General features: G+C 56.5%; 1 long non-coding RNA gene across 1 annotated transcript in view; it reads left to right on the forward strand.

The window, feature by feature from the left end:
• LOC132810745 (uncharacterized) overlaps positions 1–26,157 on the forward strand; it is a 52,735-nt gene that overhangs the window by 1,515 nt on the left and 25,063 nt on the right. The window lies entirely within an intron of this gene.

Below are 26,157 nucleotides of genomic sequence, written 5' to 3' on the forward strand. Positions count from 1 at the left end.
TTCTGTTCCCTATTCCCTCTCCAACACTATCTACGGCTTGTATTGAGGACCAGTGTCTTCAATCATTCTAACTCCTATCACAGTTCCTATCTCTGTCATCTCCTCCCCTCTCACCAATTATTTCACATATTTGAAACCTCCAGTCCAGATGACCATCCATAACGCTGTAACTTGCTTTAGTCTCTACAACATGCGTTGTCTCGATAGTCTTCTCCTCCAATAACTGCAGACGTAGGGTCTGTTTCTGTGCGGCATGATTCTTCGGACGAGGTTTCCTAAATGGAATGAGTCACATTTGCCTGTGTTTGGCCCATATCCTTTCAAACCTTCCCCTCTCCATGTACCTGCCCAAGTGCCTTTTCCATGTTGTAATTGTACTTGATTTTACCATTTCCTCTGGCAGTCCATTCCGTCTATGCACCATTTTCTGTGGATAATGTTGCCCCTCAGCTCCCTCTTTAAATCCTTACTCTCTCACCCCACCTTTATGCCTCTAGCTTTGGACTCACCTACCCTTGGCTATTCACCGTACTTAGGCCCTACATTGTTTCATAAACCTTTATAAGGTAACCCTGTGGCCTCCTCTGCCCAGGAGAAATATTGACGACAGTGTTACCAATATCTCCAACTCATGTACTCAATGCTCTGACCAATGAAGACAAGTGTGCCAATTACCACTTTCAACACCCGGTCCCCCTGTGATGCCAGTCCAAGGAACAATGTAACTGCACCCCTTGGTCTCTCCCTTTTCTACAACACTCTCCAGGGCCCAACCATTAACTGTGTTAGTCCTCCCTGGTTTGTCTGATTAAATCCAATACCTGAATTAAACTCTATCTTTCATTCCTTGGCCCACTGGCCCAGTTGATTAATATCCCCTTCGATATCTATATTCCCTGCCCACTCTTCCACTAATCTTGGTATCCACAAACATACTAACAGGGACTGCTCTCTTTTCACTCAGATTGTTTATGTAAATGGTGCACAACAGTGGTCCCATCACCAATCCTTACAGCACACTGCTGGTCAGAGGCCCCAGTTTAAACAACAACCCTCTCCCACCATCCTCTGTCTCTCACTGTCATCCCATTTTGTATCCAGTTGGCAAGCTCTCCCTGATCCTTTGTTATCTACCGTTACTAACCAATGGATCAGGCTTCACCCTGAACAGGGGTTTGTGGAAGCCAGAAACAACGTCTGTTGCTCTGCCTTTGTCTATGTTTTTGGTCACATCTTGAGCAAACTCCAGTCAAGTTTGTGAGACATGTTATCCCACGCACAAAGCCATGCTGGCTGTTCGTAATAAGGCCTACCTGTCAGAACAACTGACCCACCCTGATGTCTCGCTCATCAGCCTGTAGCTCCCTGGCTTTCTCTTGCAGCCTTTCTTAATTAATGACACAACATTATAATCATAGTCAGAGAGTCATACCACACTGTTCTGTTAACACTAACCATACTCTAAAACGGATCTCATCCCACCTACCTGTTCCTGGATCATATTCCTTCATACCTTTCTTATTTCTGCCCTAATCCAAATGTCTTTTAAACATTGTAAATGTCCCCACATTCACCCCTTCCTTGGGAAGTTCATTCCACACACAACCCATCCTCTGTGTAACAATGTGCTCCTCATGTCTTTTTTTTATATGTCTCTCCTCTAAACTTAAAAATGTAATGCCTTGCCTTGAAACTCCCCTGTCCATGGGAAAGACAACTCCCATTAACTCGATCTATCCTCCTCATGATTTTATAAACATCTATGAGGTCATCTGTCAACATTCAGGTTTCAGTGAAAAATACCAACCTGTTCAGCCTTTCTTCATACTGAAGCCTTTCATACCCAGCCACATCCCAGTAAATCTCCTCCCAACCCTTTCCTGCTTAATAATATCCTTCCTATAACTGGTCGACCAGAACTGGACACAGTATTCCTGAAGAGGACTCACCAATGGCCTGTATAATCTCAATATGGCTTCCAACTCCTATATCCAAAGGACTGAGCAGTGAAGGCAAATGAGGCAAGCACCTTTTTTTAAACTATCCTGTCTCTCCATGTTACAAATTTCAAAGAATTATGTACCTGAACCCTGAGGTCCCTCTGTTCTACGACACTCCCGAAGGTCCTACCATTAATTGTATAAGCCCTGCCCGTGTTTGTTGTACCAAATGCATTCCCGCACATTTATTCAGATTGAACTCCATCTACAGCTTTTCAGCTGTTCACGCATTTCATCAGGATGCCTTTGTAATCTCAGAAAACCACCTTCACTGTCCACAATGCCACCCTCCAGTCTATCAGCCTCTCACACATAGCTCTCTATGGTACAAATATCTCTGCTAGGGGCCCTACAATGTCTTCTGCTGCAAATGTGTTGCTGGTCAAAGCACAGCAGGTTAGGCAGCATCTCAGGAATAGAGAATTCGACGTTTCGAGCATCCTGATGAAGGGCTTATGCTCGAAACGTCGAATTCTCTATTCCTGAGATGCTGCCTAACCTGCTGTGCTTTGACCAGCAACACATTTGCAGCTGTGATCTCCAGCATCTGCAGACCTCATTTTTTACTACAATGTCTTCACCAGCTTCCCACAATGTCCTGAGCTACATTTGATCACGTCCTGGGGATTTATCTACCTTTGTGTTTTAAACCCTCCAGCACCTCCTCTTCGATACTGTGGACTCATTTCAAGACATTGGGTCATAGAGATATACAGCATGGAAACAGGCCCTTCAGACCAACTCCTGCATGACGTTTCTAGTCACATTTGCCACAATTTTGCCAATATCCCTCTAAATCTTTGCTATTCATACACCCATCCACATACCTGCAAATCGCCTCCCCAGATCTACTTTAAAAATTCATGTCGAATACTATCTTGCTCCATTGAATAACTTGAACTTGTGGGCCAGGCCTTTCCTTTTCCATCACTATTTTCAAACGAATACAATTGTGGTGACTTTCCAAAGGGCTCCCCCACTAACCCCTCAGTCCCGTTCCCGACCTTGTTTCCCAAGGGGAGGTCAGCTTTAGCCCCATTCTCCAGTTGGGCCACTTACATAATGACTGGGAGTTTCAGGAACACACTTAACAAATTCCTTTCATCCAAATGCTTAACTTAGTAGGAATCCCAGTCCACGTTTGGAACAGTTAGGATCCCCTATCATTACAACCCTAATATTATAAGAGATATCTGAGATCTCCTGACATATTTGCTCCTTCATCTCCCATTGCCTATCGCTGTAGTCCGACCATAGAAAACTAATGGCCAATTTTTATTTCTCAGTTCCACTAATATCGTTTAACTGGGCGATCCTGCATGAATACTCCCTCTAGGTCCTGCTGGGATGTTTCCCCCAGTCAAAACCACCAGCTCTCCGCCTGTTTTGCCTCCTGTTCTATCCTTCCTGCAGCATCGGTCTCCGGAACATCGAGCTGCTGGTCCTGTCGCTCCCTCAGCTGTGTTTCTGTAATACCTATGGTATCCCAATCCCATGTTCCCATCCATGCTCTGGGTTTATCTGCCTTATCTGTCTGGCCCTTTGCATTGAAATAACTGCAGTTTAATCCACCCGTTTTCCCTCATTGTCTGCTATGTTCGTGCCTGCCTTGTCTATTTATATTGCTGTCTACAACATCTGTACCAGCCTCAAATTTCCTTCTGGCCTTACAACTCTTTGGAGTCACACAGCCCTGCCAGACAAGTTTAAATCCTCTCGAGCAGCTCCAGCAACGTTCCCCACCAGGATATGGGTCCCCCTCCTGCTCCCAGTTCAGGTGCCTTCCCAGCCCTGTCTACCTGTGCTGACACCTTCAGACATCCAGGGACTTGCCCACCAAGGTCCCTGTATTCCTCAGTACTCCAGGAGGACCGACCATTCATGATGGATATCATTTGTTTATGAGACTTCCCACAGTGCATTGCCTCACAGTGATCAGAAGTAAACTCTGTCTGCCATTCCTCTGCTCAGTTTATCATCTGATGGCCTTAGACTGCAGCCTGAGTCCATCCCCCTCACCATGGACAACACCCTCACCTTTCATGTTATATACAAACCTACTAATGTTACCTTCTGCTTTCCCATCCGAGTGATTAATGTCCATAACGTCCAGCAATGGCTCCTGCACAGATCCCTGTGGTACACCCGCTGGGCAAAGGCTTTCAATCACAAAACCAACCCTCCACCAATTGTGGAGCCAATTTACCAACTGACCTTGGATCCCATGGGATCTTCCCTTTTGGACCAGCCTTCCGTGTGGGACCTTGTCAAAGACCTTAATGAACTCCATGTAACCCACATCATCTGGACTGCCCTCATCAATATCAGAGGACAGTTGTCTAGCAGATCCATACAGACAATCCTGACTGAAACTGCGGGGGTATCCGTTTCTGGCGAATACATTGTAGAGGTGTTCTTCTTCCTCTTTTTGCAGTTCTGGTGTACTGCAGTGTGTTGTGGCCCTTTTGAACCATGTCTTGATGCAACTTCTTTTGTGTGTGTTGGGGTGGTTGCTTTCGTAGTTCAGGACTTGGTCTGTGTGTGTGGCTTTCCTGTATACCTTTGTGGTGAATTCTCCGTTCGGTGTTCTCTGTACCATCACGTCTAGGAATGGGAGTTGGTTGTCCTTTTCTACCTTTGTAGTGAATCGGATTCCTGTGAGTGTGGCGTTGATGATCTGGTGTGTGTTCTCTATTTCTGTGTTTTTAATTATTACAAAGGTGTCATCCACATATCTGACCCAGAGTTTGGGTTGAATTTGCGGTAAGACTGTTTGTTCTAATCTTTGCATTACCGCTTCTGCGATGAGTCCAGAGATGGGTGAGCCCATGGGTGTGCTGTTGATTTGTTCACATATTTGGTTGTTGAATGTGAAGTGTGTTGTGAGGCACAGGTCCAGTAGTTTGAGTATGCCGTCTTTGTTGATAGGTTCCCCGTCTTGTTGTCTGTTCTGTACGTCCAGCAGGTTGGCTATTGTTTCTCTGGCTAGGGTTTTGTCAAGAGAGGTGAACAGTGCTGTTACGTCGAATAGTTTCTTCCTTGTCTACGTGTGTATTTCTGATGATGTCCAAGAATTCCTGTGTTGACTGTATAGAGTGTCTGGATCTGCTGATCAGGTGTTTCAGTTTCTGTTGTAGCTCTTTAGCCAGTTTGTGTGATGGTGTCCCTGGTAGTGATACTATGGGTCTGAGTGGGATGTCTGGTTTGTGTACTTTAGGTAGTCCATAGAATCTGAAGGTGTTGTTGCTTTCAGTTTTCATTATCTGTAGGTCAAACGTGGTTATCTATCTTTTTTGTAGTTTCTCAGTGTGTTGTTTATCCTATTGGTGAGCTGTGGGGTGGGGTCAAACACCATGCAATTTCATCAACAGATGCCTCAGGGAAAGACAACAGAACGAGGACATGCCACGGCCCAAAGGACTGGCCCATGTTACCATACGTCAAGAACATTTCTGAACTGACAGCCAGACTACTGCGACCACTCGGACTCATAACAGCACACAAACCAACAGCCACTCTCAGACAACAGCTCACCAGAACAAAGGACCCGATACCCAGCATGAGCAAAACCAACATCGTGTACAAAATCCCATGCAAGGACTGCACAAGACACTACATAGGACAAAAAGGAAAACAGCTAACGATCCGTATCCAAGAACACCATTTAGCCACGAAACGACACGACCAGCTATGCTTAGTAGCCACACACTCCTATGACAAGCAACATGAATTTGACTGGGACAACACTACTATTATAGGACAAGTCAAACAGAGAACAGCCAGGGAATTCCTCGAGGCATGGCACTCATCCACAGATTCAATCAACAGACACATCGACCTGGACCCGATATACCGGCCACTGCAGCGAACAGCTGGAACTGGCAACCGGAAGCGGCAGAGACAAACCACTATAAATGCCGGAGGAAACATCACAGAAGCGCTTCACAGGAGGCTCCCAAGCACTGAGGATGTAACCTTGACAGGGGACGAAACGTCTGCAATACAAATTCCCAGCTCGGCGAACAGAACCACAACAACGAGCACCCGAGCTACAAATCTTCTCCCAAACTTTGAAGCCCTTTAGACTCTACAAAGCTCCGTCATGAGCAAGCCCCCATCTCGCTATTTCCTTTGCCTTCTTCAGTTTCTGCAACTCGCTGTATCTTCCAGTAACGCTCTTTAGTTACTGCAGGTCTGCCTAGCTCCCCAGATAACCTGTTCCATCCCCTACAGCTCCCTCAATCACTGTAACACCCTCTGCTCTGTCTAATCCTCCTATTTCCCACTGTCTTCCAGGTACAATGGTGATCCTGGAAGAGACCAGTGCGGAATGGGATGTTATAAATCTCAGCTGAGGCTTGCGGCCTACCATTACCTGGGAGTCACTAAGGGAGAGAATCTGAGAGAGAGCAGCACAAAGCGGGAGAATATAAATCAGCAGCGAGGGTCAAGGCCGACTGGGACTTGGATCTGGAGAAACAGCAGAGCAGGAGGCTGGAAATCAGCACCGAGTCACAGAGGGAGTGACCGTGGGAGGGAGCAACTTGGAGCAGGAGCTTGAGGCTGACTCACACCTGGGAGAATATAAATCAGCACTGAGGATCGAGGCCTAGCTGTACCTGGGAGTGACAGAGACGGTGACCCTGTGAGGGAGCAGACTGGAGTGAGAGCTGGACGATTACACGTCCGAGGAGACACATCACTGTGTGTGCACGAGTCCCTCCCTTGTTCTGTGTTTGTGTGTGTCCCCTTCCCTCGCTGTGTGTGTGTAACTCTCCTCACTGTGTGTGTCCCTCCCTCGCTGTGTGTATCCCACCCATCCCTCGCTCTGTGTGTGTGTGTGTGTGTGTGTGTGTGTGTGTGTGTGTGTGTGTGTGTCCCCGCCTCGCTGTGTGTGTGTCCCACCCCCTCGTGTGTATGTGCGTGTGGCCCCTCCCTCGCTGTGTGTGTGTGCGTGTCCCCTCCCTCGCTCTGTGTGTGTGTGTGTGTGTGTGTGTGTGTGTGTGTGTGCGTGTGCGCGTGTCCCCCTCCCTCGCTGTGTGTGCGCGTGTCCCCCTCCCTCGCTGTGTGTGCGCGTGTCCCCCTCCCTCGCTGTGTGTGCGCGTCTCCCCCCTCCCTCGCTGTGTATGCGTCTCCCCCTCCCTCGCTGTGTGTGCGTGTCCCCCCTCCCTCGCTGTGTGTGCGTGTGTCCCCCTCCCTCGCTGTTTGTGCGCGTGTCCCCCTCCCTCGCTGTGTGTGCGCGTCCCCCTCCCTCGCTGTGTGTCCCCCTCCCTCGCTGTGTCCCCCTCCCTCGCTGTTCGTGACCCCCCCCCGCTGTGTGCGTGTGTCCCCCTCCCTCGCTGTGTGAGTGTCCCCCTCCATCGCTGTGTCTGTCCCTCCCTCGCTGTGTATCTGTGCGTGTCCCTCCCTCACTGTGTGTGTGCGTCCCCCTCCCTCGCTCTGTGTGTGTGTGTGTGTGTGTGTGCGTGTCCGTGTCCCTCCCTCGCTGTGTGTGTGTCCCCCTCCCTCGCTCTGTGTGTGTGTGTGTGTGTGTGTGTGTGTGTGTGTGTGTGTGTCCCCTCCCTCGCTGTGTGTGTGTGTGTGTGTGTGTGTCCCTCCCTCGCTGTGTGTGTGTGTGTCCCTTCCTCGCTCTGTGTGTGTGTGTGTGTGTGTGTATGTGTGTGGTGTGTGTGTGTCCCCAACCCTCGCTGTATATGTGTGTGTGTGTGTGTGTTTGTATGTGGGTGTGTGTCCCACCCGCTCGCTGTGTGTGTCTGTTTTCCCCCCCTTCCTCGCTCTGTGTGTGTGTGTGTGTGCGTGTGTCCCCCCTCGCTGTGTGTGCACGTGTGCCTCCCTCGCTGTGTGTGTGTGTCCCTCCCTCGCTGTGTGTGTGTGTGTGTGTCCCACCCCCTCGCTGTGTGTGTGTGTGTGTGTGTGTGTCCCTTCCTTGCTCTGTGTGTGCGCGTGTGTGTGTGTGTGTCCCTCCCTCGCTGTGTGTGTTTGTCCCCCCCTCCCTCGCTGTGTGTGCGTGTCCCCCCTCCCTTGCTGTGTGTGTGCGTGTCTCCCCCTCCCTCGCTGTGTGTCCCCCTCCCTCGCTGTGCGTGACCCCCCGTCGCTGTGTGCGTGAGTATGCCCCTCCATCGCTGTGTGTGTGTCCCCCTCCCTCGCTGTGTATGTGTGCGTGTCCCTCCCTCACTGTGTGTGTGCGTGTCCCTTCCTGGCTGTGTGTGCACATGTCCCTCCCACCCTGTGTGTGTGTGTGTCCCCTCCCTCGCTGTGTATGTGTGCGTGTCCCTCCCTCACTGTGTGTGTGCGTGTCCCTTCCTGGCTGTGTGTGCACATGTCCCTCCCACCCTGTGTGTGTGTGTGTCCCCTCCCTCGCTGTGTGTGTGTGTGTCCCCATCCCTCGCTGTGTGTGTGTCCCCTCCCTCGCTGTGTGTGTGTGTGTCCCCATCCCTCGCTGTGTGTGTGTCCCCATCCCTCGCTGTGTGTGTGTCCCCTCCCTCGCTGTGTGTGTGTCCCCTCCCTCGCTGTGTGTGTGTCCCCGCCTCGCTGTGTGTGTGTCCCAGCCCCTCGTGTGTGTGTGCGTGTGTCCCCTCCCTCGCTGTGTGTGTGTGCGTGTCCCCCTCCCTCGCTGTGTGTGTGTGTGTGTGTGTGTGCGCGTGTCCCCCTCCCTCGCTGTGTGTGCGCGTGTCCCCCTCCCTCGCTGTGTGTGCGCGTGTCCCCCTCCCTCGCTGTGTGTGCGCGTGTCCCCCCTGCCTCGCTGTGTGTGCGTGTCCCCCCTCCCTCGCTGTGTGTGCGTGTGTCCCCCTCCCTCGCTCTGTGTGCATGTCCCCCCTCCCTCGCTCTGTGTGCGTGTGTCCCCCTCCCTCGCTCTGTGTGCGTGTCCCCCCTCCCTCGCTGTGTGTGTGTGTGTCCCCCTCCCTCGCTCTGTGTGTGTGTCCCCCCTCCCTCGCTCTGTGCGCGTGTCCCCCCCTCGCTGTGTGTGCGCGTGTCCCCCTCCCTCGCTGTGTGTGCGCGTGTCCCCCTCCCTCGCTGTGTGTCCCCCTCCCTCACTGTTCGTGACCCCCCCTCGCTGTGTGTGCGCGTGTCCCCCCCCTCGCTGTGTGTGCGCGTGTCCCCCTCCCTCGCTGTGTGTCCCCCTCCCTCACTGTTCGTGACCCCCCCTCGCTGTGTGCATGAGTGTCCCCCTCCCTCGCTGTGTGAGTGTCCCCCTCCCTCGCTGTGTGAGTGTCCCCCTCCCTCGCTGTGTGTGTGTCCCCCTCCCTCGCTGTGTGTGTGTCCCCCTCCCTCGCTGTGTGTGCCTGTCTCCCCCTCCCTCGCTGTGTGTCCCCCTCCCTCGCTGTGCGTGACCCCCCCTCGCTGTGTGTGTGTGTCCCCCTCCCTCGCTGTGTGTGTGTCCCCCTCCCTCGCTGTGTGTGTGTCCCCCTCCCTCGCTGTGTGTGTGTGTGTCCCCCTCCCTCGCTGTGTGTGTGTGTCCCCCTCCCTCGCTGTGTGTGTGTGTCCCCCTCCCTCGCTGTGTGTGTGTCCCCCTCCCTCGCTGTGTGTGTGTGTCCCCCTCCCTCGCTGTGTGTGTGTCCCCCTCCCTCGCTGTGTGTGTGTGTCCCCCTCCCTCGCTGTGTGTGTGTGTCCCCCTCCCTCGCTGTGTGTGTGTCCCCCTCCCTCGCTGTGTGTGTGTGTCCCCCTCCCTCGCTGTGTGTGTGTGTCCCCCTCCCTCGCTGTGTGTGTGTGTGTCCCCCTCCCTCGCTGTGTGTGCGCGTGTCCCCCTCCCTCGCTGTGTGTGCGCGTGTCCCCCTCCCTCGCTGTGTGTCCCCCTCCCTCGCTGTTCGTGACCCCCCCTCGCTGTGTGCATGAGTGTCCCCCTCCCTCGCTCTGTGTGTGTCCCACCCGCTCGGTGTGTGTGTCCCCCTCCCTCGCTGTGTGTGTGTCCCCCTCCCTCGCTGTGTGTGTGTCCCACCCCCTCGCTGTGTGTGTGTCCCACCCCCTCGCTGTGTGTGTGTCCCACCCGCTCGCTGTGTGTGTCTGTTTTCCCCCCCTTCCTCGCTCTGTGTGTGTGTGTCCCTCCTTCGCTGTGTGTGTGCGTGTCCCCCCTCGCTGTGTGTGCACGTGTGCCTCCCTCGCTGTGTGTGTGTCCCCCTCCCTCGCTGTGTGTGTGCGCGCATGTCCCTCCCTCGCTGTGTGTGTGTGTGTGTGTGTGTGTGTGTGTGTGTGTGTCCCCGCTCCCCCGCTGTATGTGCGTGTCCGTGTCCCTCCCTCACTGTGCGTGTGCGTGTGTGTGTGTCCCTCCCTTGCTGTGTGTGTGTGTCCCCCTCACTGTGTGTGTGTGCGCATGTCCCTCCCTCGCTGTGCGTGTGTGTCCCCCTCACTGTGTGTGTGTGCGCATGTCCCTCCCTTGCTGTGCGTGTGTGTGTGTGTGTGTCCCTCCCTCACTGTGTGTGTGTGTGTGTGTGTGTGTGTGTGTGTCCCTCCCTCACTGTGTGTGTGTGTGTGTGTGTCCCTCCCTCGCTGTGTGTGCGTCCCACCCCCTCGCTGTGTGTGTCCCCGCCTCGCTGTTTGTCCCCCCATCGCTGTGTGTGCGTCCCACCCCCTCGCTGTTTGTCCCCCCCTCGCTGTGTGTGTTCCCCCCCTCGCTGTGTCCCCCCCCCGCTGTGTGATTGCGCATGTCCCTCCCTCGCTGTGTATGTGTGTGACCCCCCCCTCACTGTGTGTGTCCTCCCTCACTCGCTGTGTGTGTATGTCCCCTCCCTCGCTGTGTGTCCCCTCCCTCGCAGTGTGTGTGTGTGTGTGTGTGTGTGTGTGTGTGTGTGTGCGTGTCCCTCCCTCGCTGTGTGTGTGTCCCACCCACTCGCTGTGTGTGTGTGTGTGTGTCCCACCCGCTCGCTGTGTGTGTGTGTGTCTCCCTTCCTCGCTGTGTGTGTGTGTGTGTGTGTGTCCCTCCCTCGCTGTGTGTGCGTGTCCGTGTCCGTGTCCCTCCCTCGCTGTGCGTGTGTGTGTGTCCCACCCGCTTGCTGTTTGTGTCCCACCCGCTCGCTGTGTGTGTGTGTTTGTCCCCCCCCCTCGCTGTGTGCGTGTGTCCCCTCCCTCGCTGTGTGTGTGTGTGTCCCCTCCCTCGCTGTGTGTGTGTGTGTCCCTCCCTCGCTGTGTGTGTGTGTGTCCCCCTCCCTCGCTGTGTGTGTGTGTCCCCCTCCCTCGCTGTGTGTGCGTGTCTCCCCCTCCCTCGCTGTGTGTCCCCTCCCTCGCTGTGTGTCCCCTCCCTCGCTGTGCGTGACCCCCCCTCGCTGTGTGCGTGAGTATCCCCCTCCATCGCTGTGTGTGTGTCCCTCTCCCTCCCTGTGTGTGTGTGTGTCCCCCCTCCCTCGCTGTGTGTGTCCCCCCTCCCTCGCTGTGTGTGTCCCCCTCCCCCGCTGTGTGTCCCCCCCTCGCTGTGTGTCTTCCCCTCCCTTGCTGTGTGTGTGTGCGCGTGTCCCTCCCTCGCTGTGTGTTTGTGTGTGTCCCCTACCTTGCTGTGTTTGTGTGTGTCCCTCCCTCGCTGTGTTTGTGTGTCCCCCTCCCTCGCTGTGTGTGTCCCCCTACCTCGCTGTGTGTGTCCCCTACCTTGCTGTGTGTGCGCGTGTCCCTCCCTCGCTGTGTGTGCGCGTGTCCCTCCCTCGCTGTGTGTGCGCGTGTCCCCCCCTCACTGTGTGTGTGTGTCCCCCTACTCGCTGTGTGTCCCCCTCCCTCGCTGTGTGTGCGCGTGTCCCTCCCTCGCTGTGTGTTTGTGTGTGTCCCCTACCTTGCTGTGTTTGTGTGTGTCCCTCCCTTGCTTTGTGTGTCCCCTTACCTCGCTGTGTGTGTCCCCTTACCTCGCTGTGTGTGTCCCCACCTCGCTGTGCGTGTCCCCCTCCCTCATTGTGTGTGCGCGCATGTCCCTCCCTCACTGTGTGTGTGCGCGTGTCCGTCCCTCACTGTGTGTGTCCACCCCCTCCCTCGCTCTGTGTGTGTGTGTGTGTGTGTGTGTCCCCTCGCTGTGTGTGTACCCCACCTTCGCTGTGTGTGTCCCACCTCGCTGTGTGTGTCCCCCACTCGCTGTGTGTGTCACCCCCTGCTGTGTATGTGCGTTTGTCCCTCCCTCGCTGTGTGTGCGTGTCCCCCTCCCTCGCTGTGTGTGTGTTTATCCCTCCCTCGCTGTGTGCGTGTCCCTCCCTCGCTGTGTGTGTGTGCGTGTCCGTCCCTCACTGTGTGTGTGTGTGCACCCCTTCCCTCGCTCTGTGTGTGTGTCCCTACCTCGTTGTGTGTGTGTCCCCCTCCCTCGCTCTGTGTGTGTGTCCCTACCTCGTTGTGTGTGTGTGTCCCCCTCCCTCGCTGTATGTGTGTCCCCCTCCCTCGCTGTGTCTGTCCCTCCCTCGCTGTGTATCTGTGCGTGTCCCTCCCTCACTCTGTGTGTGCGTCCCCCTCCCTCACTGTGTGTGTGTGTGTGTGTGTGTGTGTGTCCCACCCCTTCGCTGTGTGTGTCCCACCCGCTCGCTGTGTGTCCCCCCCACCCTCGCTGTGTGTGTGTGCGTTTCCCTCCCTCGCTGTGTGTGTCTGTCCCCCCTCACTCGCTGTGTGTGTCCCCCCTCCCTCGCTCTGTGTGTGTGTGTGTGTGTGTGTCCCTCCCTCGCTGTGTGTGTGTGTCCCTCCCTCGCTGTGTGTGCGTTTCCCTCCCTCGCTGTGTGTGTGCGTGTGTGTGCCCTCACTCGCTGTGTGAGTGTGTCCCTTCCTCGCTGTGTGTGTCCCGCCCCCTCGCTATGTGCATGTCCCCCTCTCCCACGCTGTGTTTGTGCGTGTCCCTCCCTCGCTGTGTGTTTGTTTGTGTGTGTCCCCCTCCCTCGCTGTGTGTGCGCGTGTCCCTCCCTCGCTGTGTGTGCGCGTGTCCCTCCCTCGCTGTGTGTGTGTGTCCCTCCCTCGCTGTGTGTGTGTGTCCCCCCCTCGCTGTGTGTGTCCCCCCCTCGCTGTGTGTGTGTCCCCCCCTCGCTGTGTGTGTGAGTCCCCTCACTAGCTGTGTGAGTCCCCTCACTCGCTGTGTGAGTCCTCCCTCCCTCGCTGTGTGTGTGTGTGTGCGTGTCCGTGTCCCGCTCCCTCGCTGTGTGCGTGTCACCCTCCCTCGCTGTGTGCGTGTCCCCCCCTTCGCTGTGTGCATGTCCCTTCCTCGCTGTGTGTGTTTGTTTGTGTGTGTCCCCCTCCCTCGCTGTGTGTGCGTGTCCGTGTCCCTCCCTCGCTGTGCGTGTGCATATGTGTGTGTGTGTGTGTCCCCCTCCCTCGCTGTGTTTGTGTCTGTCCCCCTCCCTCGCTGTGTGTGCGCGTGTCCCCCCCTCGCTGTGTGTGTGTCCCCCTACTTGCTGTGTGTGTCCCCCTCCCTCGCTGTGTGCGCGTGTCCCTCCCTCGCTGTGTGTTTGTGTATGTCCCCTACCTTGCTGTGTTTGTGTGTGTCCCCCTACCTCGCTGTGTGTGTCCCCCTACCTCGCTGTGTGTGTCCCCCCTGCTGTGTGTGCGTGCGTGTCCCCCTCCCTCATTGTGTGTGCGCGCATATCCCTCCCTCACTGTGTATGTGTGCGTGTCCGTCCCTCACTGTGTGTGTGTCCACCCCCTCCCTCGCTCTGTGTGTGTCCCGCTCCCTCAATGTGTGTGTGTGTGTGTGTCCCCATCCCTCGCTGTGTGTGTGTGTGTGAGTGTGAGTGTGCCCCCTCCCTCGCTGTGTGTGCGTGTCCATGTCCCTCCCTCGCTGTGTGTGTGTGTCCCACTCCCTCGCTGTGTGTGTCCCACTCGCTCGCTGTGTGTGTGTGTGTGTGTGTCTGAGTGTGTGCCCCCTCCCCTGCTGTGTGTGTGTCCCTCCCCCTCGCTGTGTGTGTGTCCCTCCCCCTAGCTGTGTGTGTCCCACCCGCTCACTGTGTGTGTGTGTGTGTGTGTGTGTGTGTGTGTGTCCACCCAACCCTCGCTGTGTGTGTGTCCCACCCTCGCTATGTGTGTCCCCATCCCTCGCTGTGTGTGTGTGTGTGTCCCTCCCTCACTGTGTGTGTGTCCCACCCGCTCGCTCTGTGTGTGTGTGTCCCCATCCCTCGCTGTGTATGTGTGTGTGGGTGTGTGCCCCCTCCCTTGCTGTGTGTGCGTGTCCGTGTCCCTCCCTCGCTGTGCGTGTGCATATGTGTGTGTGTGTGTGTGTGTGTGTGTGTGTCCCTCCCTCGCTGTGTGTGTGTCCCCATCTCTCGCTGTGTGTGCGTGCCCCCTCCCTCGCTGTGTGTGCGTGTCCGCGTCCCTCCCTCGCTGTGCGTGTGTGTGTGTGTGTGTGTGTCCCTCCTTCGCTGTGTGTGTGTGTCCCTCCTTCGCTGTGTGTGTGCGTGTCCCCCCCTCGCTGTGTGCGCACGTGTGCCTCCCTCGCTGTGTGTGTCCCCTCCCTCGCTGTGTGTGTGTGTGTGTCCCTTCCTCGCTGTGTGTGTCCCCCACCCGCTCGCTCTGTATGTGTGTGTGGGTCCCCATCCCTCGCTGTGTATGTGTATGTGTGGGTGTGTGCCCCCTACCTTGCTGTGTGTGCGTGTCCGTGACACTCCCTCGCTGTGCGTGTGTGTATGCGTGTGTGTGTGTGTCCCCCTCCCTCGCTGTGTGTGCGTGTCCGCGTCCCTCTCTCGCTGTGCGTGTGTGTGTGTGTGTGCGTGCGTGTCCCTCCTTCGCTGTGTGTGCGTGTCCCCCCCTCGCTGTGTGTGTGCGTGTCCCCCCCCTCGCTGTGTGCGCACGTGTGCCTCCCTCGCTGTGTGTGTCCCCCTCCCTCGCTGTGTGTATGTGTGTGTGTGTGTGCATGTCCCTCCCTCGCTGTGCGTGTGTGTGTGTGTCCCTCCCTCGCTGTGTGCGTGTCCCCCCCCTCGCTGTGTGTACGTGTCCCCACCCCACGCTGTGTGTGTGTGTGTGTGTGTGTGTGTGTCCGCCCCTCCCTGTGTGTGCATGTGTGCCTCCCTCGCTGTGTGTGGGTCCCACCCCCTCGCTGTGTGTCCCCCCCTCGCTGTTTGTCCCCCCCTCGCTATGTGTGTCCCCCCCTCGCTGTGTGTGTTCTCCCCCCCTCGCTGTGTGTCCCCCCCCACTCGCTGTGTGATTGCGCGTTTCCCCCCCCTCGCTGTGTGTTCGCGCATGTCCCTCCCTCGCTCTGTGTGTGTGTGTGTGTGTCCCCATCGCTGTTTGTGTCCCTCCCCTCGCTGTGTGTGTCCCCCTCACTCGCTGTGTGTGTGTGTCCCCTCCCTCGCTGTGTGTGTCCCCTCCCTCGCTCTCTGTGTGTGTGTGTGTGTGTGTGTGTGTGTGTGTGTGTGTGTCCCTCCCTTGCTGTGTGTGTCCCCCACCCGCTCGCTCTGTATGTGTGTGTGTCCCCCCATCCCTCGCTGTGTATGTGTATGTGTGGGTGTGTGCCCCCTCCCTTGCTGTGTGTGCGTGTCCATGTCCCTCCCTCGCTGTGCGTGTGTGTGTGTGTCCCCCTCCCTCGCTGTGTGTGTGTCCCCCTCCCTCGCTCTGTGTGTGTGTGTGTGTGCCCCCTCCCTCGCTGTGTGTGCGTGTCCGGGTCCCTCCCTCGCTGTGTGTGTGTGTGTGTCCCTCCTTCGCTGTGTGTGTGCGTGTCCCTCCCTCGCTGTGTGCGCATGTGTGCCTCCCTCGCTGTGTGTGTCCCCCTCTCTCGCTGTGTGTGCATGCCCCTCCCTCGCTGTGTGTGTGCGCGCGCGCGTGTGTGTGTGTGTGTCCCTCCCTCGCTGTGTGCATGTCCCCCCTCTCGCTGTGTGTACGTGTCTCCCCACCCCCACGCTGTGTGTGTGCGTGTCCGCCCCTCCCTGTGTGTGCACGTGTGCCTCCCTCGCTGTGTGTGCGTCCCACCCCCTCGCTATGTGTGTGTGTCCCTCCCTCGCTGTGTGTGTCCCCCACCCGCTCGCTCTGTATGTGTGTGTGTGTCCCCATCCCTCGCTGTGTATGTGTATGTGTGGGTGTGTGCCCCCTCCCTTGCTGTGTGTGCGTGTCCATGTCCCTCCCTCGCTGTGCGTGTGTGTATGCGTGTGTGTGTGTGTGTCCCTCCCTCGCTGTGTGTGTGTGTGTGTGTCCCTCCTTCGCTGTGTGTGTGCGTGTCCCCCCCCCTCGCTGTGTGCGCATGTGTGCCTCCCTCGCTGTGTGTGCGTCCCACCCCCTCGCTATGTGTGTGTGTGTCCCCACTCGCTGTGTGATTGCGCGTGTCCCCCTCCCTTGCTGTGTGTGTGCGCGCATGTCCCTCTCTCGCTCTGTGTGTGTCCCCCCTCACTCGCTGTGTGTGTGTATGTGTCCCCTCCCTCGCTGTGTGTGTCCCCTCCCTCGCTGTGTGTGTCCCCTCCCTCGCTGTGTGTGTGTGTGTGTGTGTGTGTGTGTCCCCTCCCTCGCTGTGTGTGTCCCCTCCCTCGCTGTGTGTGTGTGTGTGTGTGTGTGTGTGTGTGTGTGTGTGTGTGTGTCCCTCGCTGTGTGTGTGTGTGTGTGTGTGTGTGTGCGTGCGTGTCCCTCCCTCGCTGTGTGTGTGTGTCCCACCCCCTCGCTGTTTGTGTCCCACCTGCTCGCTGTGTGTGTGTGTGTGCGTCCCTTCCTCGCTCTGTGTGTGTGTGTGTGTGTGTGTGTGTGTGTGTGTGTGTCCCTCCCTCGCTGTGTGTGTGTCCCCCTTCCTCGCTGTGTATGTGTGTGTGTGTGTGTGTGTGTGCGTGCGCCCCCTCCCTCGCTGTGTGTGCGTGTCGGTGTCCCTCCCTCGCTGTGTCCGTGTGCGTGTCCCTCCCTCGCTGTGTGTATGTCCCACCCCCTCGCTGTGTGTATGTCCCACCCCCTCGCTGTGTGTGTCCCACCCCCTCGCTGTGTGTGTCCCACCCGCTCGGTGTGTGTGTCTGTGTGTCCCTTCCTCGCTGTGTGTGTGTTTGTTTGTGTGCGCGCGCGCGTGTGTGTGTGAGTCCCTCCCTCGCTCTGTGTGTGTGTCCCCCCCTCGCTGTGTGTGTGTGTTCCCCCTCCCTCGCTGTGTGAGTGTCCCACTCCCTCGCTGTGTCTGTCCCTCCCTCGCTGTGTGTGTCCCTCCCTCGCTGTGTGTGTGTGTCCCCCTCCCTCGTGGTGTTTGTGTGTGTGTCCCTCCCTCGCTGTGTTTGTGTCTGTCCCCCTCCCTCGCTGTGTGTGTGTGTCCCTCCCTCGCTGTGTGTGTTTGTGTCTGTCCCCCTCCCTCGCTGTGTGTGTGTGTCCCTCCCTCGCTGTGTGTGCGTGTCCCTCCCTCGCTGTGTGTGTGTGTGTGTGTGTGTCCCCCTCCCTCCCTGTGTGTGCACGTGTGCCTCCCTCGCTGTGCGTGCGTCCCACCCCCTCGCTATGTGTGTGTGTCCCCCTCCTCGCAGTGTCTGTCCCTCCCTCGCTGTGTATGTGTGCGTGTCCCTCCCTCACTGTGTGTGTGCGTGTCCCTCCCTGGCTGTGTGTGCACGTGTGCCTCCCTCGCTGTGTGTGTGTGTCCCTCCCTCGCTGTGTGTGTGTCCCACCCCCTTGCTGTGTGTGTCCCCCCTCCCTCGCTGTGTGTGCGTGTCCCCCTCCCTCGCTGTGTGTGCGTGTCCCCCTCCCTCGCTGTGTGTGCGTGTCCCTCCCCCGCTGTGTGTGCATGTCCCTCCCCCGCTGTGTGTGCATGTCCCTCCCTTGCTGTGTGTGTTCCCCTCCCTCGCTGTGTGTGTGCGTGTGTCCCTTCCTCGCTGTGTGTGTCCCTCCCTCGCTGTGTGTGTGTCCCCCCCTCCCTCGCGGTGTTTGTGTGTGTCCCCCTCCCTCGCTGTTTGTGTCTGTCCCCCTCCCTCGCTGTGAGTGTGTGTCCCTCCCTCGCTGTGTGTGTGCGTGTCCCTCCCTCGCTGTGTGTGTTTGTTTGTGTCTGTCCCCCTCCCTCTGTGTGTGTGTGTCCCCCTCCCTCTGTGTGTGTGTGTCCCCCTCACTCGCTGTGTGTTTGTGTGTGTCCCCTACCTTGCTGTGTTTGTGCGTGTCCCTCCCTCGCTGTGTTTGTGCGTGTCCCTCCCTCGCTGTGTGTGTGTGTCCCCCTACCTCGCTGTGTGTGTCCCCCTCCCTCGCTGTGTGTGCGCGTGTCCCTCCCTCGCTGTGTGTTTGTGTATGTCCCCTACCTTGCTGTGTTTGTGCGTGTCCCTCCCTCGCTGTGTGTGTCTCCCACTCGCTGTGTGTGTGTGTGTCCCCCTACCTCGCTGTGTGTGTCCCCCCTCGCTGTGTGTGTCCCCCCTGCTGTGTGTGCGTGTCCCCCTCCCTCATTGTGTGTGCGCGCATGTCCCTCCCTCGCTGTGTGTGTGTGCGTGTCCCTCCCTCACTGTGTACGTGTGCGTGTCCATCCATCACTGTGTGTGTGTGTGTTCCCCCCCTCGCTCTGTGTGTGTCCCGCTCCCTCACTGTGCGTGCGTGTGTGTGTGTGTGTGTGTGTGTGTGCATGTGTCCCCCTCCCTCGCTGTGTGCGCGTCCCCCTCCCTCGATGTGTGTGTGTGTGTGTGTGTGTGTGTCCCCCTCGCTATGTGTGTCACCCCCTGCTGTGTGTGTGCATGTCCCCCCCCATTGTGTGCGTGTCCCTCCCTCGCTGTGTGTGTGCGTGTCCCCCTCCCTCGCTGTGTGTGTGCGTGTCCCTCCCTCGCTGTGTGTGTGTGCGTGTCCGTCCCTCACTGTGTGTGTGTGTGCGCCCCCTCCCTCGCTGTGTGTGTGTGTCCCTCCCTCGCTCTGTGTGTGTGTGTGTGTGTGTGTGTGTGTATATGCGTGCGCGCGCGTGTCCCTCCCTCACTGTGTGTGTGCGTGTCCCCCTCCCTTGCTGTGTGCGCACCCCCTCCCTCGCTGTGTGCACGTCCCCACCCTCGCTGTGTGTGTCCCCCCCTCGCTATGTGCGTGTCCCCCTCCCTCGCTGTGTGTGTGCGTGTCCCTCCCTCGCTGTGTGTGTGTGCGTGTCCGTCCCTCACTGTGTGTGTGTGTGCCCCCCTTCCCTCGCTGTGTGTGTGTGTCCCTCCCTCGCTCTGTGTGTGTGTGTGTGTGTGTGTGTGTGTGTGTGTATATGCGTGCGCGCGCGTGTCCCTCCCTCACTGTGTGTGTGCGTGTCCCCCTCCCTTGCTGTGTGCGCACCCCCTCCCTCGCTGTGTGCACGTCCCCACCCTCGCTGTGTACGTGTCCCCCCCTCGCTATGTGCGTGTCCCCCTCCCTCGCTGTGTGAGTGTCCCCCTCCCTCGCTGTGTCTGTCCCTCCCTCGCTGTGTATCTGTGCGTGTCCCTCCCTCACTGTGTATGTTTGTGTGTGTGTGTCCCCTCCCTCGCTCTGTGTGTGTGTGTGTCCCCACCCTCCCTGTGTGTGCGTGTCTCTCCCCCTCGCTGTGTGTGCACGTCCCCTCCCTCGCTGTGTGTGCGTGTCCCCCCCCCGCTGTGTGCGTGTCCCCCCCTCGCTGTGTGCGTGTCCCCCCCCTCGCTGTGTGCACGTCCCCACCCTCGCTGTGTACGTGTCCCCCCCTCGCTGTGTGCGTGTGTGTGTGTGTGTGTGTCCCTCTCGCTGTGTGTGTCCCCCCCCCTCGCTGTGTGTGTGTGTGTGTGTGTCCCTCGCTGTGTGCGTGTGTGTGTGTGTGTGTCCCTCTCGCTGTGTGCGTGTCCCCCCCCTCACTGTGTGTGTGTCCCCCCCTCACTGTGTGCGTGTCCCCCCCCACTGTGTGCATGTCCCCCTCCCACGCTGTTTGTGTCCCCCTCCCACGCTGTTTGTGTCCCCCCTCCCTCGCTGTGTGTGTGTGTGTGTGTGTGTCCCTCCCTCGCTGTGTGCGCGCATGTCCCTCCCTCGCTGTGTGTGTGTGCGTGTCCCTCCCTCACTGTGTGTGTGTGTGTGTGTTTGCGTGTGTCCCCCTCCCTCGCTGTGTGTGCGTGTCCCCCTCCCTCGCTGTGTGTGTGTGCGTGTCCCCCTCCCTCATTGTGTGTGTGTGCGTTTGTCCCTCCCTCGCTGTGTGTGCGTGTCCCCCTCCCTCGCTGTGTGTGTGTGTGTCCCTCCCTCGCTGTGTATGTGTGCGTGTCCGTCCCTCACTGTGTGTGTGTGTGTGTGCCCCCTCCCTCGCTGTGTGTGTGTCCCTCCCTCGCTGTGTGTGTGCGCGTGTCCCCCCTCCCTCGCTGTGTGTGTGTGTGTGTCCCTTGCTGTGTGTGTGTGTGTGTGTCCCTCGCTGTGTGTGTGTCCCTCGCTGTGTGTGTGTCCCTCGCTGTGTGTGTGTCCCTCACTGTGTGTGTCCCTCCCTGTGTGTGTCCCTCACTGTGTACGTGTGCGTGTCCATCCATCACTGTGTGTGTGTGTGTTCCCCCCCTCGCTCTGTGTGTGTCCCGCTCCCTCACTGTGCGTGCGTGTGTGTGTGTGTGTGTGTGTGTGTGCATGTGTCCCCCTCCCTCGCTGTGTGCGCGTCCCCCTCCCTCGATGTGTGTGTGTGTGTGTGTGTGTCCCCCTCGCTATGTGTGTCACCCCCTGCTGTGTGTGTGCATGTCCCCCCCCATTGTGTGCGTGTCCCTCTCCCTCGCTGTGTGTGTGCGTGTCCCCCTCCCTCGCTGTGTGTGTGCGTGTCCCTCCCTCGCTGTGTGTGTGTGCGTGTCCGTCCCTCACTGTGTGTGTGTGTGCGCCCCCTTCCCTCGCTGTGTGTGTGTGTCCCTCCCTCGCTCTGTGTGTGTGTGTGTGTGTGTGTGTGTGTGTATATGCGTGCGCGCGCGTGTCCCTCCCTCACTGTGTGTGTGCGTGTCCCCCTCCCTTGCTGTGTGCGCACCCCCTCCCTCGCTGTGTGCACGTCCCCACCCTCGCTGTGTACGTGTCCCCCCCTCGCTATGTGCGTGTCCCCCTCCCTCGCTGTGTGTGTGCGTGTCCCTCCCTCGCTGTGTGTGTGTGCGTGTCCGTCCCTCACTGTGTGTGTGTGTGCGCCCCCTTCCCTCGCTGTGTGTGTGTGTCCCTCCCTCGCTCTGTGTGTGTGTGTGTGTGTGTGTGTGTGTGTGTGTATATGCGTGCGCGCGCGTGTCCCTCCCTCACTGTGTGTGTGCGTGTCCCCCTCCCTTGCTGTGTGCGCACCCCCTCCCTCGCTGTGTGCAAGTCCCCACCCTCGCTGTGTACGTGTCCCCCCCTCGCTATGTGCGTGTCCCCCTCCCTCGCTGTGTGAGTGTCCCCCTCCCTCGCTGTGTCTGTCCCTCCCTCGCTGTGTATCTGTGCGTGTCCCTCCCTCACTGTGTATGTTTGTGTGTGTGTGTCCCCTCCCTCGCTCTGTGTGTGTGTGTGTCCCCACCCTCCCTGTGTGTGCGTGTCTCTCCCCCTCGCTGTGTGTGCACGTCCCCTCCCTCGCTGTGTGTGCGTGTCCCCCCCCCCGCTGTGTGCGTGTCCCCCCCTCGCTGTGTGCGTGTCCCCCCCCTCGCTGTGTGCACGTCCCCACCCTCGCTGTGTACGTGTCCCCCCCTCGCTGTGTGCGTGTGTGTGTGTGTGTGTCCCTCTCGCTGTGTGTGTCCCCCCCCCTCGCTGTGTGTGTGTGTGTGTCCCTCGCTGTGTGCGTGTGTGTGTGTGTGTGTCCCTCTCGCTGTGTGCGTGTCCCCCCCCTCACTGTGTGTGTGTCCCCCCCTCACTGTGTGCGTGTCCCCCCCCACTGTGTGCATGTCCCCCTCCCACGCTGTTTGTGTCCCCCCTCCCACGCTGTTTGTGTCCCCCCTCCCTCGCTGTGTGTGTGTGTGTGTGTGTGTCCCTCCCTCGCTGTGTGCGCGCATGTCCCTCCCTCGCTGTGTGTGTGTGCGTGTCCCTCCCTCACTGTGTGTGTGTGTGTGTGTTTGCGTGTGTCCCCCTCCCTCGCTGTGTGTGCGTGTCCCCCTCCCTCGCTGTGTGTGTGTGCGTGTCCCCCTCCCTCATTGTGTGTGTGTGCGTTTGTCCCTCCCTCGCTGTGTGTGCGTGTCCCCCTCCCTCGCTGTGTGTGTGTGTGTCCCTCCCTCGCTGTGTATGTGTGCGTGTCCGTCCCTCACTGTGTGTGTGTGTGTGTGTGCCCCCTTCCCTCGCTGTGTGTGTGTCCCTCCCTCGCTGTGTGTGTGCGCGTGTCCCCCCTCCCTCGCTGTGTGTGTGTGTGTGTCCCTTGCTGTGTGTGTGTGTGTGTGTCCCTCGCTGTGTGTGTGTCCCTCGCTGTGTGTGTGTCCCTCGCTGTGTGTGTCCCTCACTGTGTGTGTCCCTCCCTCGTGTGTGTGTCCCTCACTGTGTGTGTGTGTGTGTATGTGTGTGCATGTCCTCCCCTCACTGTGTGTGAGTGTCCTTTCCCTCGCTGTGTCTGTGTGTGTGTGTGTGTGCGCGGATGCATGTTCCCCCCTTCGCTGTGTGTGTCCGTGTCCCTTCCTCGCTGTGTGTGTGTGTGTGTGTGTCCCTGGATGAACAGTACTGCTGGGATAGTGGGCTGAAGAATAGCAGATGGAGTTTAATTAGATAAATGTGAAGTGTTCCATTTTGGTGAAACAAACCAGGGTGGGACTTGTACAGTTATTGTTCGGGCCCTGGGTAGTGTTTTCAGTCAGAGATCCAGTGACCCAGGTACACAGTTCTTTGAATGTGGTGTCACAGGTAGACAGGCTGGTGAAGCAGGCGTTTGGGATGGTTTCCTTCATTGGGCAGAGCACTGAGCGTAGGAGTTGGGATGTCATGTTGTATCTGTACAAGACATTGGTCAGGCCACTATAAAAGCATTGTTGATCAGCGGGAAGAACTCATCTGGTTCACTGACCTCCTTTAGGGAAGGACATCAAATATTCTAACCTGGTCTGGCTAACATGTGACTCCAGACCCACAGCAATATGGCTGACTCTGAGCTGCCCTCTGGGTAATTAGCAGTGGGGTCAAAGAACGTTGTTCCAGGCAGTGACACCCACACCCCATGAATGAATAAATAAAAATACCTATGTCCCTCCCTACCTCGGCAAACCCCTCCAGCTGCAGCAATTCAGACTGGCTTTGTAACACCCTGACCACTCTCTGTAACACTCTCACCATCTCCAGCACCTTCACCTCTCCCTGTTCCTTTCCACCCTGACCGTGGTTCCCATTCCCACAGCACTCCTCCTGCTACCAGACCCTTTGCAATCCATTTAACATTTACTTCTAAAGCACTCTCTCACTTCAGGATTTGAAGTACTTTTTGGTGATCTTCTCTCATAATCTAGTATGATCCCTTTTGTCCTGAGTGAGGGATCAGTGGGAATTTCTTGCTGAGGTTTTTACTGTTTCAATTGAATGTCCTTTTGTTGAGTGTTTTGCATTGTCCCTTCAAATGTTTTCCACTGTTCATTTACAGGCACATATTTCAGTTTGTTTAGCCTGTTTACCTTGGTCAGTTCTCCTCTCAAACTCATGTAATTGGCTATTTTTGTTCCTAGTTTTGTGATTGCCCTTTTTGTGATTCACTTTAAAACTTTATATTTATTTAAACTGCACTTTATTACAATTTCCCGAAGGATCTCTGCAGGTGACATTACTCATTCACTAAGTTTCATTACACGGTCGCTCTGCGATAGTTATGTCCCTTAACAGTTGCACAATGTGTTTTTCAAAGAAACACTGAAAAAAAATTAACCGAACTCCATTTCCAATATCAATGTTGACCGTGTGATTGTCCCAGATTATACAAATATTGAAGATTTCCAAAATTATCACAATGCCTTTGTTAAAAAATTCCAATGAGTTCCTGTTTAATGCAGTGATGAGCAATGGAATGCTGTCTGGTGGCTAAAACTGCTGCTTGTGTCCTTGGCAAGTAGTAGCCAGAGTTTATATTCAGACTGACTCTACTTCATGATCTGCGGCCAAATGCTTTCTCTGTAATGCCTTTGTTATCCATTATTGATAACGTTGCCCATTTTTGCCTGGGTTTTCATGAGATTACGAACCACTGAATATTTTTGTTCACCCTGTATCCATGTCTCCCTGGTGTCTAAATCTCTTTTATCTCTGTGTCACAAATCCATCTACCTTATTACAGCAACATTGTCCATTAAAAAAAAAATATCCTCTCTTCCACAATTTTCTGTCACAAATCTATTTGCTGATGTACAATTTTAGTTAAACTCTGTCCCATCCTGTTCCTTTCTGCTTCTCTTCAGCCACATTCCCATGTTGTTCCATTGCTTCACCTTTTCCCTTTGGATTTGGAAAGCTCCTTTCACCTGCATCCTCTCTGTCAGTTTAATGCCCTGTCCATAAACCTACCGACATGACTGGCCAGGACACAGGTCCCAGCACAGTTCCAGGGGGACCATCCTAATAGATTTTTTTTTTGTAAATCAGGTCTGGGATGTGGGTGTCTCTTGCTGACCAGCCTTTCTTGCCCAGCCCTAGAAGCCCTTGAGCTGAGTAACTTGCTCGGCCATTTCAGAGGGTCATTGAGAGGCAAACACTTTGCTGTGGGTACGTCGTGCAGACCAGGTCAGGATGGGCAGATGTCCTTCTCTAAAGGACAAGTGTTTGGATTTGTTACACTTCAGTAGTGGTTTCATACTTAATTGTGGATTGTTAATAATTATTTTTAAAATTATTGATTTCAAATGTCTCCTTTTCAGATGGCGGGATTCAATCCTGCCTCCCCTGAATATTAGCTGAGGTTTTGGATATATTCTCTCGCAAAAATACCACTAGGCCATCACTTCACCTGCTCGCTGGGTGCTCATCCCTGAGCACTGATACCAGGGCATCATGAAGCTAAACCCATTCTTCCAACATGACTGTGTGATCCTGACATCTTCCAGCAATCTGGGACTATTACTTAATATCGCTCCATTTTACAGATCTCTGTGGGACTCAGTGCCATTCTCCGTGTGTAACCCTCACTGCATCTGTCTAATTTCCCATTCTGTCTATTTCTCTGTCTCCTGTAGTTACTCAGGAAAGTCCTGACTCAATAGCCTTCCCAGCTGCTGGGTGGATTGTCCATCACCACATTGAACGCAGTTGGTCTGCCAGAGGGAGACAAAGGGCAGGGAGATCTGGAGCCTTCAATAAATCCTGTAGTGAGGTAAGGCCCCCCACAGTGCACAGAGCAAAGAGCAATGAGAGGGCTCCAAACATTTGTTAACACAACATGACATAGATACAGTGCTAGAGGGGAGCACAGTGCACACACACCCCAGACTCAATCACCGCCCCAATGTAAGTTCTATATTAAAACTCACTACTCTGCAATACTGTATCTTTGGCATGTCTTGTGGTCCAGTGTCTTCAATAATTTTTAATTCCTGTAACAGGTCCTATCGCTGTAACCTCCTCCCTTCCCAATAGTCCCTCCACATATTTGAAATGTATTTGAAAAGCCCTTCATCAGGAACACAGGCAGGGTGCCTGCAGAGTGGGGAGATAAATGAGAGGGGGCAACAATAGGTGAATGGGGTGCAGAAGAAGGTGATAGGTCAGAGTGGAGGATGGGGGAAGGTAGAAATGAGTACAATGGGTGAATGGGGTTGGGGATGGGGGTGATAGGTCAGAGATGAGGATGGAGTGGATAGGTGGGAAGGGAGATAAGCCAATAGGGCAGGTCATGAGGGCGGTGCTGAGCTGGAAGGCTGGAGGTGGGGTGAGATGGGGGATGGGGAAATGAGGAAACTGGTGAAGTCCACGTTGATGCCCTGGGGTTGAAGTGTTCCAAGGCGGATGGTGAGGCGTTCTTCCTCCAGGCGTCGGGTGGTGAGGAAGTGGTGGTGGAGGAAGCCCAGGGCCTGCATGTCCTTGGCAGAGTGGGAGGGGGAGTTGAAATGTTGGGTCACAGGGCGGTGGGGTTGATTGGTGCGGGTGTACCAGAGATGTTCTCTAAAGTGCTCTGCTAGGATGTGTCCAGTCTCCCCAATGTAGAGGAGACCGCATCGGGAGCAACGGACACAATAAATGATATTGGTGGATGTGCAGGTACAACTTTGATGGATGTGGAAGGCTCCTTTGGGGCCTTGGATAGAGGTGAGGGAGGAAGTGTGGGCACATGTTTTACAGTTCCTGCGGTGGCAGGAGAAGGTGCCAGGAAGGGAGGGTGGGTTTTTGGGCAGCATGGAACTAACCAGGTAGTCACGGAGGGAATGGTATTTGCGGAAAGTGGAGGGGGTGGGGAGGGAAATACATTCCTGGTGGTGGGGTCCGTTTGGAGGTGGCGGAAATGGCGGCAGAGGATTTGGTTTTTGTGAAGGTCGGTACGGTGGAA

This window comes from Hemiscyllium ocellatum, unplaced genomic scaffold (assembly GCF_020745735.1).
Source record: "Hemiscyllium ocellatum isolate sHemOce1 unplaced genomic scaffold, sHemOce1.pat.X.cur. scaffold_1865_pat_ctg1, whole genome shotgun sequence".
In the NCBI taxonomy this organism is placed as follows: domain Eukaryota; kingdom Metazoa; phylum Chordata; class Chondrichthyes; order Orectolobiformes; family Hemiscylliidae; genus Hemiscyllium; species Hemiscyllium ocellatum.